This window comes from Xiphias gladius, chromosome 7 (assembly GCF_016859285.1).
Source record: "Xiphias gladius isolate SHS-SW01 ecotype Sanya breed wild chromosome 7, ASM1685928v1, whole genome shotgun sequence".
In the NCBI taxonomy this organism is placed as follows: domain Eukaryota; kingdom Metazoa; phylum Chordata; class Actinopteri; order Istiophoriformes; family Xiphiidae; genus Xiphias; species Xiphias gladius.
Genome location: NC_053406.1, coordinates 5,899,663 through 5,914,887, shown reverse-complemented (window position 1 = coordinate 5,914,887; position 15,225 = coordinate 5,899,663). Strand labels below are relative to the sequence as shown.

At 39.6% G+C, this 15,225-nt stretch overlaps 1 protein-coding gene across 1 annotated transcript in view; it reads left to right on the top strand.

The window, feature by feature from the left end:
* LOC120792060 (calsyntenin-2-like) overlaps positions 1–15,225 on the top strand; it is a 252,906-nt gene that overhangs the window by 36,318 nt on the left and 201,363 nt on the right. The gene's annotated exons all lie outside the window — the stretch shown is intronic.

Here is a 15,225-nt window from a genome sequence, read left to right as displayed (position 1 = left end):
CCTCAACGACTAACATGATGGTAGGGTGGGTCAACGACTCACTTGTCACCCTAACGACCCTCGAGGTGTTAGCACCCATCCACACCTTGACCCATGTGATCCTAACGACTCACAAGTGTTGCTGATCTCACCAGAGGATAAATACCTGGAAGTCCTCACTAGTCAGGGGGAACTGAAGAAGCCTTTCGGGTGAGAGGCGAAACGTCATCAGGAACTTCAAGCAAATCCCGTTGCCTTCGCATAGCACTTACAAAGTACCATGACCTGGATGACTGAGAATCTTCACAGACACACTTTCAAGAACTAAAATATTTCTATGGTAACAACTAGTCCTAGCCTGCCGGATTTAGCTCATTTGTTTTTACTGCCACAGAGGAGATTATTGTCATCTGCTTCACATGTTCCAGCTGTTCCAGTGAGTGTTTTCGACCTGCAGATTTTTTTTACTTGCCACCCACGCATTTGAGAAGGCTCTGACAGCTTTGGAACCCTCAGAGTGTTTGTGCATTATTATTGCTTGGATCCTTTTAGGTTATAAGATGGAGAGAGAGGCCTTCAGATCATCACTAAAGTAAAATTATGTTGAGATAATAAAATGGTGGAAAATCAGATTCTCACGGTGTGCAGTGGTCACATTTCAAAGGAAGACAGGCAATTTGAATACACCTTTGAGTCGTTGCTGTCCTTCAGCTGGTGATGGTGTCAGCCTGCATAATGACAACGGAGAGATCGCTTTCATCTGTTTCCATTTGTTCCTGCTCCCTCATTCTTAGTGTTATTACAGTGGCAGCCCATTGTTCCCCTTCATCTCCCTGTTTGCTTGATTTTTTTGGTCTTAGAGATCTTTTAAGTCTTTGTTCCCACTGTTGCGAGACATTAGGTTTTGATGTCAGCAGCTACTGCATCTGTGTTAGAGCACTTCTGCAAAACAAATAATGTTCCGTCTGAGTTTCTCCTGGAGTTAAGTTAAAAACAGAAGGAAACTTCAAATTTCAATGTTATCAACAACTCTCTTGTATTACTATACATCAATGCTTTTGTTATATTTTCAAATATTAACTTATCTCCATCACTGGTGCTACACAAAGGAATTGCTACTGTGTTTTCACTACCCTGATTGTTGATTTTTTTTTTTTCAGTCACACTGGCAGACATACAGTCATGTAATTTCAGGTGTATTTGAGCTCTTGTCAACCAGGGATTTAAACACATTCATTTTAGCTATTCAGCTATTTTAGTTCTATTATCAGTAAGTAACTTGAAATAATGACTGCAGCTACCATTGAGGACATTGAGGTCATTTCCTCTGCATTTCTTTTTTTATGCCTCCATGCTGGCGACAGCCGTGGCTGGAGGTAGCATGTTTTTGGTTCGTCTTTCCGTCTGTACCTCAATACATCCCATTCTCATGAACGTTATATCCCAGGAATGCTTTGAGGGAATTTCTTCAAATTTTGCACAAATGTTCACTTGGTCTCAAAGATGAGGTGATTAGATTTTTTGAGGTCAAAGGGTCAAATTAATTGTGACATCATAGTGTTCTGCAAAAACCCTTTTTTGGCCATTATTCAAAGCCATAAGTCAGGAACAGAAGGGGAGATTGTGATAATATTTCCTTCAACTTGACTTGTTGGTGGAGGCATACAACCGCGTGGCGGTAATTCTAGTATTCCATCATATTTCACTCCAAGCTTGAGTGTTATGGCCATTTGTCCCACAAATCATTTAAATTCAAACTGCAGCAGTGCAATCCATTCACCTCACTGACATACAGCCAAGCTGTATCAATAAACCACACCACAATTTCTTTATTTAAACAAGAGTCGCTCCAATCAGAAAAATAGCAAACAGCACCAATAAACCTCTTTATTACCCATTCCAAGTTCTTGGTTACATCAAAGAGACCTCCCCAGAAATGTATTCTGTTTTTTTTTGGGAATCAATCTGGTAAGGGCCAGATAATTATTGTAGTAGGCACAGGAGCCAGCTTCTTTCACTATGGCAATTAACAAGGCTTGTTAACATCAAAGGCAGAAAAAGACCAGAGGCTGCCTGAGAACAGAACAGAAAGTGTACTGAACTCAGAGGCAGATTGGCTTTACGTCCAGAGTCTGGGTATTTAAATACCCAGTACTTTCTTTGAGACCAGCATTTGAAGATGCAAATTTGAACCAAAAATCTGTTGGGTGAAAGTTTTATGGTATAAATTCTAAATAAAAATTTAACAGGTTTAATGTAATATGTAATTATTCATCTATACGATCATTTGATAGAAAGCAATAGCCCGAGTCTGTTTATACCTAATTAATATTTCAATAATTATTCTGCCCATGTTTTTGGCAGAAGCTGCACATCACTTAATTATAAATATTGTTAAAAAATAAGCTTCAATTCTGAAAATGTTATTTTAAAAAGATGTTAAGGTCACCACATTGACAACAAAGAACAACAAATACATCTCGGAGCTTTTCTCGCCAAGTAAATTTGACAGGGACACAGAAAAGCCTCTTTCCCCGGAACCTCAATCACTCATGCGTTTGTCAGAAAGTTTTTTGCTCCCAGACACATTTTCATCTAGCTTCAACTTTCTCCGACGAAGGAAATGGGTAAATGTAATCCCTTTTCTGATGGGTGAACAAGCTAATCTGCTTACTTCCTCCTTTGTGGATTGACTCGGCGATGGGAGAGGAACAGGTGATAAAAGAAAAGTACAGAAAGAGAGGTTTATTTGACTTTCTCCACTTCAGTCTTCCCTGTTCTCCTTCTCTTGGGAGACTGAATATAGCTATTGCCGGATTATCCTAACGTCTTCTATTCTCCATCTCTCTGCATTCAGTCTCTCTCCCCCTCTCTGCGTCTCCTCTTGCCGGGGTCAGCATTGATCCCCTGCTCCTGGAAGTTTCTGTGTTTGTTACAATGTAGTCTGTTTTGTTTTGACGCCTTATCTTTCACAAGAGTGCAGCGAAGGGGAACATGACCTTACCAATGTGTTGCCAGCCTGCCAGGCTGTGGGTGGTAGATAGAGGTTTTTGTGTACACACACATGTGACGAGCTGTTTTTTATTTGCTGGTAGAGTCTAAAACATCAAGTGGAGAACTGACAGAGAACACTTGGGGGCACTAAGGACGATACTGCCTATGTGAGACGAAAGGTAAGGAGGACATCAGTCGCATCAGTATTTTGTTAACCCTGCACACAAAATCATTTTGTTGAAATCCTTTGGGATGTGACCCTTAATCTCTGCCACTAACATTGTGGACTACAGCAAAATCTGTGGACAAACTCCCCAGTCTGCCATTTCATGATATATAGCATTACATGCATCAAATTCACAGCTTGCCTCTGTGCACCAGTTTCTTTTTTAACATCACTAGGTAGGATTCTGTGTCACTGAATTATTTTTTTGGAACAGAAATATACATTACATTTGTACATGCATATCCCATATAATATACATAAAACATGAAATATTTCCATATTGGGTGTAATAAAAATGCTTTATGATTATTTCTGTTTTCTGTGACTTTAACTTAATGTGTAAGTGCAGTTTATGGCAAAGGTAATGGTTACCACTTCTACACTTTTCTAGATATTGGGTTTTATTAGGACAACACTGACATACTGCAACCCTGTCTCCTAGAAACTACCTTTATATACAACTAAAATACGTTTTTCAGGATGTGTAATTCCAACCAGATTACGTTTTCTGTTAACACAATGAAGATATTTGTTAATTTAAGTATTTGGAAAATCGCTAATAGATTGATACTGAATGTATCAGAAAAATGTTCACAGACAACATACCATGATCTCTCGCTAATTTTAACCAAAATGCTTTTTCTTTTGCCAAAACCTAACCACAGATGGGACAGTTGTGAGTTTTGTACACCTGCCATCCACCCCAACCATATCCTTGCCTATCAACTGCCGTTAACAAATGTACAGCTTCATTGATTAAAAAAAACAAAACAAAAAAACGTTGCGTCTGAACATAATCCATTCAGTAATTACGTTTCCTACAAAACGGATTTGCTGTTGCAGTTTAGTTGTATATAGAAAAGAAATAAGAAAAGCCGATGTCAATAAAATACAAGCGTTAAATGTTTTTACACATCTCATCTTTATCAGCTGATAAATTTAATACAGATACAGTTATTACCAACAATGGCTCAACATTTAACAGGCAACTTTAATTGGTACTTAATAAGTAAAGCCTGTTATTTAATATAGTAATTACAGGCACTTAAATTGAACAATCGTCATTTTCAGAGTCAATATGCCCTCGTTACCAGAGCAGTTACGTAGGTGCAATTCATGGTAAGACCCAGTCCACTGTCATTTACAATGTTTATAATTTTCCTCTGCATTGCAAAAGCATTCCCAGTTTTTTCAGGCACCCATTCATCAGTATCAGGTTTGAAAATAGAGTGAAGCTCAATAAAGCATATAATTTTGCTTCTGCCTCAAGGACAAGTGACATGCAGTCTGAGACAGAGGGTGATGAACTGCAAGAAACTTAAAAGCAATATCTGTAAAGATGAAGGGAGGAACTTCTGCAGCCCAACAAATTCCAACTTAAGTGTCTATGACACTTAATTGTGCGAATCACTCATATTCTTTTGTGGTTTTCATAAAAAATCTAATGAAAGCAGGATTGTAATTTTGAGGAATGGGGAGGCCACCGACAGTTGAGATAAATGAGCTGTAGTTTATCTTATCAGATTTAACAAACCATCAATTTACAGCAGGTTTTAAAATGAGAAGATTGAAGTTTTTCCAGATGTTTTTCATGATGCTGAAATTCCAGATGACTGTAATTCTCGTTGTGTGTGTATAGACTGATCAGTCACGACATTAAAACCAGTTACCGGTTTTAACACACAATTATCCTACTAGTACAGCTTCATACAATCCAAAAGATTTTACACCACGTTTTTTACGCTTATGTATACATAATGCTCTCACAAGTGATTGTAAAGTGCCCCAACCCTGCTTTAGTAAACACCTTTCCTGACAACACAAATGAGTGGTAATGTCAGCTGCCTCAAGGGAAGTGAAATAGACTCTACTTCATCTAATGATAATACCAGTGCTACTCCCTGGGTGGCTTATTTATGTATGTATTTATAACTTTATTATGTGCTGTTATAAGGTGATACACTGTATGAATATTGTTCCTACGAGAGCTAGTAACACAGCCATGTGAAGAGAAAGCTTGCAGCTAGTTTGCTGTGGAACAGATCATTTAGATAATGATCAACTGAGGGTGAGTAAAACTGGAAAGATAAGGAAAGGAAAAAAAAAAAGATTAACAAGATTAAGAAAGGATACCCCGCAGGTCATTGTTATGATAATTATAACTGTATGTGTTTGGGAGAGTCATAAGTTGTACCTCTCCACCATTCTAAAAAGGCTGTAGCTGTTATCGAGCTCACTAAGGCCATGTCATCTGTTTTCTGCTTTACTGGAAATTTAAGAATTTTACAAAGCCCCTAATGTTTTTGTTTGTTTTTGTGTTTTTAGTGGGCACTGAAAAATCTGCTGTGGAGAGGAAACTGTTCAATCCTAAGAAGAAACTGCCTGGTTTGTGGCACGCAGCATACTATCTCGTGTGCACCAGAAACTTTTGGGGAAAAAAAGGTTTTGCTTCATTTCCCTTAAAGGGCTCCCTAGAATTTTAATGAGTTGGATAGTTTGCAAAAGCAAATCATAAATCTGTAACTGAGTTATTGTGTAAAGTCCTTAAGTCCTTAACCACTAACTAGTTTCAAACTAGCAGAATACCAGTTTGAAATTAGCTAATGGTTCAGAACTCGCTAGTAGTGTGAAACTAGCTAGTATAGCTAACTTAAAACCCCTAGCTTGTTTGTTTTAACTATGTGGAATTCTATGTGTTTCAGGGTTAGCAGGTACAGTTAAAATGAATGTGAAATGTCACATTATGCAAATCTAAACCAAAGCTATTTATTCATTTAGACTAGCGTTATTAGTATAACTTTTTGTAATTTGAGGTATATGTTATATTTGTGAAATGTAATTTATAATCTTCAGTTTACCTAATTTTTAAACAGCATTTTCATTCAGTGCGAGATCGAATATGTCAACCGCATTTTGTACCTCTTTTCCTCTTCATTTCTTCTTCATGTTCGCAAGCTAATGTTAGTTTTGTCTGTTAAGTCAGCTAGCTACGCAACCGTTACAGTACACCTACTGGGTGTAAATATTTAGTTACAACAAATATATATATAAAAACTAGTTTGTATGGTGTTATCAATTTAGTGATGCAAAAATTTCCATTTAGCAAAGACTTACACTTGCTTTAGTAAAACACAGCAGTTACACAGCAGATTTTTTTAGACTTAATATCTCTTTTTGACTCTTAATTGTTGCTGTTTCGCATTTTATTCCCAACAGTATGGAGAAGGCTATGAAACAGCAGTAAGACCATCATGAAGGAAAATAAGTCGTACACAAAACATACAGAAAGAGTTTGATTATCAAATTACCAGTCCAATAAAATCAAAAGAAACTGTTTTTGATTACAGGTCAAAATGCACTTTGTTTATGGAGGAGCTCGTAAACTCAGTATCCATTTATCCTGGTCACAGCCATGGAGCTAACAAAGTTCTTTCCTGTTATTCAGCTCATATCAGGATGAACACCGACAAAGTGATACAGGGAGACACTCACACACTTATCTTAATGTATCAGTTGAAATACATTGTGTCAGGGTGAGAATGCACCTAGTCGGCTCTAAACAAGTGAGCTAAAAATACCAGCAGCGTTAAACGACCAGGAGGGGAGGAAAAGTTAGAGGAAAGGACGTCTTCTTTTTAACACCGCTCCCTGTCATGTTTCCTCTTCATCTTACACGTTAGGCAGTTTTGTGAAGCTCTGCCAGCTCAAACAGATATTCACTTCAAAATATGAGAATCTGTTGTGGGATGCCAGTACAGCAGCTGAAGGATGTGTGAATACATCCCAAGCTTTAAGTGTCTGAGCCGCTGTTTTTATGTACGTGCATCAGAGTTCTGCATGTGTGAGCACGTGTGCGTGTGAGTGAATATATGAATAATGGCGTGTAAATACACTCGCTGTATGTCCTCAAGGTCAATCTGAGACCAGAGTGGGTCTTCCATTACAACATGCACACACACACACACACACACACACACACACACACACACACACACACACACACACACACACACACACACACACACACACATACAGGAATATATAAAGAAATAGCTTGTGGGACACATTTGAGTCTCTCCTCTCGTACTAACCATCTTGAAAACCTTGAGGGCTGTTCTTGTTAATGCTGCCCATTACTTTCCCTCGCCTGTGGTGGATGGAATTTCTGTCAGCATCACACTCTCCCGTGTGGAGCTTTTTTGGGGTAAGTAGTCCAAATAACGTAGCTCTAAAATCCTTGAGAACAGCTTTTACAGCTTGCCTTTTACCTTTAGAAGCCTCTCCTCTCATGGCCACTTTAGTCTCTATTTCCTCCCCACTTTCTGCCTTTTAACCATGTTAGAGGGTCCCTCTCCCATCATGCATTTCAGTGTTATCAAAGTCGACCACCCGCGGTTTGTTAATCACACTGATGGAGGTGTGAAATGGAGTGTTCACACTTGGCAAAGTGACATGCCAGCTGCTGCAGCCTTTTTAGTTTGGTTATGGTCAGCCGTTTTGGAAAGTGCAGGTGACTTGTCAGAGGCGCGAATAATCTGATAGAGTCTAATTATAATCGATTAGTTTATCTGTTTGGATGTTGGAAAACAAACTTTTGTACAAATTCATTGTGACTATTTTAGTCAGAGCAATGGGCCTGAGTTTCTGGCATACAGCACCCCTAATTTCGCTGTACTCCGTGAACAACAATGCTTCTGGCAATAAAAACAAAGATGGGGGAGAGTTGCAGAAAAAGGTGCCACTGCAGTGCAGTTGCAGTTACAGTATGTTAAAGCATTCTAGCTGTAGTGTCCCCCGAATCCTGTTTTCTTTGCTTGTATTTCCCAACATGTAATTACAACTACAAGCTTCAGCTCAAAAGATGTGCCTGTGGTGATTGGAATGAGCGGGATTGTGATATAGAATTGCCACTTTCATAAATGAAAGAAAGGCTAAAATCCTAATGACGTTGCCGTTTTGACTCACAAATATATTTTGTACGAAACCGGCATCAGGTGATGCTGGTTACAGATCTTGCCCTGCTTCCTTGAAAATTAACGGGGAGGTATTGGAGTCAGTCAGTTTCAGCTGGTGATTGTGTGTAGTTTGATGACAATGTTTGTGACAAACGGCCTTGGGTTCTGTCATCCTCCCAACCATATGTAGGTGTGCCAGAGTCTGAAGTGTTTCCAGTCTGTCTCACTTGTTTGTTTTAAGTCTGCACCTTTCGAACCACTTTTCACACAGTGAATTGGTTAAAGAAAAATAATCTGATCCTTCCTTAAGGAAACTGTTTGAACAGGTCTCACCTTTGAGGACTTGAAAAATTCTTCTCTTGTGAGAGTCATGTTGTTCTCTATTTTCTGAGAAAATGCGTTCCTCATTGTGACAACTTCATGGGTGAACCTACAAGTTCGGGGAGACTGTGTTGAAAAACTCGCACGATGATGTGGCGGGTAATGTGGGCATTAGGAAAACTTTTGGTCACGTTTGAAACGTGATGTTTCTGCTTACATTAAAACTCTGTGTCCAGTTCAAGCCATCAGTCAGCTGATTGGAATAGCTGATTGTGGATTGTGTGGGACCGCTGCCTCCTTGAAAATCTGGTAATCTGGGTGTAGTCCAACTTGGGAGCAGGGGAAGTTTTAAATGATGGCTTGGCTCTCTTCCTTTTATCCAGGCCTTCCCTGCATCACTGATTTTAACTTATGACTTTCTTTTTTGATTCCAGCATATTTGTTCTCCCCAGTTCTTTGTCTGGACTTTGAGTCAGTTCATGACGGAGGTAAACACACTGTCAATAGGACTAATTTAACACATTCCGGGATGACTGGCCTCAGAAAGCACTGCCAATTGCGGCCAGTTAGGAAAATAACAAGATGGTCGATTTGTTTTTAACCCCCAGCTGGCACCGCTGTTTATGTCCAGGAGGCCTACAACAAGCTAGAGCTTATTATTTAGTCAGCTCATCAGTCTAAACGCTAATTAAAATTGTCTCCCCATTGGCTTTAGTGTATCTGTGCATGTGTGTGCATGTTGTCAGAACCCAGAAAGGGACAGAAAATCTCCATCTTCTTGTTGCTCCCTTTAAATGACAGAAGCTCTTAACTGTACATACTTGGACATTAAAATAAATTGCCCTCTTCTTGGGTAGTTGTAAAGAGACCACAGCTACAGCTGTTCAGGAGTGATAACACTTCATTTACCAAAAAGGAGGCTATTCAGGCACCAGAGGTTTCTCTACTATGTACCTTCCTTTTAAAAATCTTGTTAGCACTTTGTTTGTCAGTGTCAAACAGAGAAACAGAAAGTGGGAAAAAAATTCAGAAAATATATCTTGGCTATTAAGGTTACTTGATACAGTAACACTTTCTATCCAGTGTTCACGATGATTATATGAAGCTTTCATGAGAGTCCTACCTCTTTTCTGTCCTTTCTGCCCTCAAGCCAGGGAGTTATAAACTCCAGTCCGAAGTGAATATCATCGTATTATCCACTCTCTAAAATTACTGGTCCCTTTACCCTCTGCCGTCCGGTGCCAGTCCCCATAGGATTCTAATAGGTGGTTTGTGCCAGGTTTCATAGATCAGAGGCAAACACAACCCACATGACAACTCGGAGAATTCAGAATTCTATAAGCACCATGTTGTAGAGTCCTTGTGTGTGCTTTGTTTACATTATCATCATACTTTGTGTGTAGTAGGTGCAAAATGCTACATTTTGTAATTCAGAAACATGTTTTCTCACATAGCAATTTTGAGCTTTTCTTTAAATTGATTGCAACGGTCTGATTTTGAACAGGCTGTCTTGAGGAAAAATGTATCGGGGGAACCTAATGGATGATTTCAGGGCTGTGGCCAGGATTTCATAAATACTAAGGTCATGTATACAAGCAACTCTCCTATCAACACCAACTACCTCCGCAGACCAGAAACTTTCTGGAAATGTTCGGTTGGATTCTAATTGTTTAAATATCATTTTGAAAGTTTGATTGTTTGTTGAAAAGCAGTAGCATGACTAAGAGTTTCCCTATGTGCTGGTCTAAATGCTGTTTTCTGAAAGCTTTCTCCAGTCTGCCAGGATTAAAAACATCACAGAAATCTCTGAAATCCCTGAATTTCTACTTCTTCTACATTCATATCTTTCTGTATTGGGCTAAGATGTTAAAATCTAAGGATATTAAGTCTAAAAGATACTGGTATCAACCCTCTAAAAGACCACTATGTGGTGACCTACGGTAAGTGGCCTCAGTGGTAGCTATGGCCCTGGATTTATAATTGCACTGTAAGTAAGGGCACTCAAGTATTTAAGTGTATGCATTTGCCAATTTTGTATACAGCATACATTTTGCTGTTGCGTGGAGGCTGGTGCTGTCAGTCAAAGCCCTGCTGGGAGGTGTCTACTGACTTTTAGCTTAACAATTTCATATGTATAGTAAATCTCGCTGTTGGGGTGTCAGGCATTGAGAAGATCGTTTGTGTCTGTCAGCGTACAGATAAATCTGCCTTTTAAAATTGGTGTCACTGCGTGTGTGTGCTCACACCCGGACCACAGTATGGTGTTGACAGTCGCACGGTGTCAAACGTTTGAAGTCATGAGGAGTCGGCGTTTCTCGCAGCAGCGGCTGTGTGTTGATGTTGGGTGTGATTGGGATTTCTCTGCACGGCTACTGGAGTGTCAACACATTCGCATACCACACTCCATTGAGGCTCTGCGAGGTTTAGAGTGCAGCAGACGAGTTCAGAATCATTTCAGTTGAGGTACGAAAGCTTGCACACAAGTTTCCTCAGTGCTGATTATAAATCTGTATCTCTGAGCTGAATTTTAGATGGAACTTTTACACGCAACTGTACTTAAGATGTATACAGACAATGATGTACCTAAAATGTGGTAGCAAAAATTATGTTTAAGGAGCAGTTCCTCATCTCCTAAAAGTTCCCAAAACGTTGTAACGTAAGGTGCTCGTAGATATGAATGTAAATTAACAGGTGCCTTGTACCCACTTGTTCGAGACTAAGAACATCTTCAGAAGCTTCAGACTATTCATGAGGAACCAAAATAACATAGATCTAATTGAACAACTGATTTTCACAGTTGATCTGGCACTTTCCGTAAAACCACACTCATGCAGTCTTGATGAAACAGAAAAGTTGAGTTTTAGATAAGTAGTGTTAAACTCATAATAAATAATACCCAAAGATGTTTTTATTCTCAAGCTTAAACTTTTACTGTTGTTTTTTATGCTGTAAAGAAATACTTCAGAATTGAAACAAAGTTTACAGGGGATTTAATGAGAGTAATGTTTACCTGAAGCAGCAGTTAAATCAATCAAAGTTTACTTTCTTAAACTTCCACCCAGTAGCACATGATAAAAGGCAGAACGCTGAAAGCTCTAACTGATGACTGTACGTTGAGCCTCATATCCATATTGAATAATTGCAAGCATTAAACATTTCTGTGTTTGATTTGCAACATTTATTATTTTGTGACTTATGTATTTTCCATATATAGAACACATACATAGCCCAGACGACTTAATATGTCACCATGCTACTTTAAAGAGTTCAGCATTCCTTTCAGCACCACAGACAGATGACGTTAAAGGGGGGCTGTGCTGTTTATACAAATCAAAGTAAGTTCACAGGTCCTGGGGAGTATTACCGCATATATGAAAAAGTTGTTTTAAGCCTTTTGTGGCTCCAGAGGGAGCTGTGTGAAATCTGATAAATTGCCCTAAGTGATGACTCTTGATGTCAGTGTGGCCTGAGACTGCCAGTGTGAAAATGAGAAAAATCTGGGGGTGTGGAGATAGAAAGAAGTTAGTTTACCACACCCCTGTAGCCCGCTCCTCATCTCTACACACCAAAAGCTGTGACCAAACTCTGAGCAGTCGAGTTGCATTGTGGGTAATATAGTCAACAGATTTTGACAAAGAAGAAGAACGCATATAATAAAATATTTGTTATTATTTAGATAATCTGGGCATAAAAACTAAAGACCATTCATAGAAATGCTCTCATAAAACACTCTTAACTTCAATGAGTCAATATCAGGGGGCACGGTCCAGATCATAGCACACCAGGTAGAGCAGAAAAGAACATCATCGGTCAAAAAAGAGTAAATGAACAACATTATAGAATTACCTACTGGCTTTTAAAACTTTTGTCAGTTTGTGCTTATCTGATATCGTGTAAAGCACCTTGCTAAATCAAAGATCGAGCTTTGATTTAGCAACCCATCTCTCTGTGTATAAGAGAAGATCAGTCTTTTCCAAGTATGAGAATATGGCTGGATGCCATGGATGCCAATAAAGTTACAGTGTATGAAAAAGGTCAAATGGTTGATCCCATTACGCTTCATAAGGAAAATGACAGTGATGGCTGGCCCCAGTGGCCCGATGAGAATCAAAGCGGTGAGGTAGCACCGTGAACTTATGTGGCTTCCCCTGTTAACAGGACCTTAAATCACTTTATGGTCTGCATTATTCAACAAGCCTACATCTTTTGATGCAGTTATGTATCCGCTGATATTAATTTACATCACTACTTACATCGTGTTTGATGTCCTTGACATTGAACAGCTAAGACTAGTCTGCTCCCCTCAGTAGCGTCCCACATGTAAATGACATTCTCCACAGCTGATAGTACAGTCAGTCAATATTATCATCATTTCAATGTTGTAGCCGTGAATCCCAGATACCTTATCAACAGTTCACCCATGTGAATGTAAATGTCACTGGTTTTGCTATGCCTTTTTAGCTGCTCGCGCTTGAGAACTTGTTACCAGCTATCTCTGTTCATTCTCCTATTGGACATCATAATTCCTTTTGCAAACATTTATAATTATCACCTCGGCTTTCCCATCAAGTTTAGAAAACATACACAGTCGCAAATTGTTCATTATAGGCTAATCAGGGAAGGTTGGATGACAACACACTCCTGACGCATCTATTGATCTGGTATCTCGTCTCCCTAGTTGCAATATTGTTCTGACAAGAAGACCATGATTGCTTAGCAGGAGGGGGAGGGAGAGAGGAAGCAGGGAGCAAACGACGGTAAAACAGCAGCTTCATGGCAACCGATAAGGAAAGTGAGTAAATTTAACCTACGTGAGCCCCTCAACCTGGATCTCCCTATCTCCCATTTCCCCTTTTTCTCATTTTCCTCTACCATCCACCCCCTTTTAGAATTGCAAATCAGCCCATGTGCCTCTTTACGGGGGAGGTGGGAGATAAGGAGCAAGGTGTTGGACGTATCAGCGATCTGAGCATGTTGTTCATTTCAATTTATTTATTTTATTCCTAGCATTTATTTATCTCTCTATCACTGCATGAATGTATGGTTTCTTTTTTATGTACATATGAATGTGATAGGATTTTTGCTTGTAAAAGTGATAAAGATGGATAGTTTGTTTGTGTGTGATCTGGCTCGGATTGCGTCGTATTCAAGCGTGAGCTCAAGGGATGGGTGGATATACAAAAATTTTGTTTCCCAGAAACTCTTGTATGTGTGTGTGTGTGTGTGTGTGTGTGTGTGTGTGTGTGTGTGTGTGTGTGTGTGTGTGTGTGTGTGTTTTTTAGAGGATTTTTGTGCATGTGTTGTTGCGTGACTGTGAATTCATAAACAGCTCAAGACGGGGAGGTTTTTGAGATGAGTAGATTAAACTTGTTGAAAAAAGAGACACTGTTTGGGTTTGGCTTGAGTCAGCAGGCAATGATAGATGAGCCAAGAGTGCTGCCTGGAAGATGGACTCCAGGAGACCACAGAGTCATTCACCCTACGCAGATACACATGGAGACAGTTCTTGGTAGCTGAGCTGAGATGATGGAGGAAACAAGATAAGATGTACAAGCGCACACAGACATGCACACATATAGACCAAAGCTGTCAGTCAGTGGAGGTGGAGTTGGAAAAACCCCAAACTCTGTTTCATCATGAACAAAAAAAACTGGTAGATCTACAGCTGAACACTGCCTATGGGCAACATCAGTTAAGACATATTTTTTTGATGGTAAAATATTCACATGAAGAAACCTAATTGGATCATGCGGGTAGAATCTGAAATTGATCTTTTTTTTGTTTGTTTTTTACTATCATCCAATTCATATTCTCTCTAAACAGCTGGAATAACAGGCAACTGCTTGTTTGAGGTTTTCATATATTATAAATAATCTGTTTTATTTTTCACAATTAGCATACACAAACCTTTTCTACATCTCCTCCGGGTACACAAACTGAAAGTGTTCTTCACTTTCAAGCTTGAAACACACACACATACACCCACGCACATGCAGCTTAAGCCTCTCTGGCAGGGCCCAGACTTCCATGTCCACTCGACTGCTTCGATGCCAGGTCTGATACAAGGCCGAGCTGTGCCAAACCACTTGCCCCTCGGCGGGTGATGTGAATCTGGCCTTCCATAGATAGCTGTGACCGGCACATCATCACCATGGTAACTGCCAAATGACACCACCACCCCCGGTCTGTGTCCTTACTATCACAAATAGAGAAAGGTCGTGTATCATGTCCTTGTTCTGTCAGTAACATTTAAAACCGGCAGGGGACCAAACCAGCAACATACACAGGATTTTGTACTTAGTGTTGTACACACACCTCACACCTGGTACAAGCACATGGTTTTATAAATTGATAGAGACATACTTTGTTTTTCTCAATTTGCATTTGGGCCTCGACCTCTGCAGAGTCAGTGTTGGGTATAATCACTGGCTATTGTTAGCAAAATTATGTTGCGCGAGAGGAGACTTTCACATTGACAGTAACTATAATCCAAATCCACACGTTCAGCCCATCAGTGTAATAAGATTGCTTGCAAACTGATCGTTTTGCAAATAACCTCACATCTGCCCACAGAAACACACAGACACTGTTGACACTGATATATATTTGTCCTTTAACTGCTACAATAACACTATCTTCACGTTTCAGTCTCACTGAATGTGTCCAGCGGCACATTCACCCGTAAACTGGACTGTTGTTACTCCCTACTCTTTCTGGTGTCTACAAGAACTCTATCCTGTTTACAGCTGA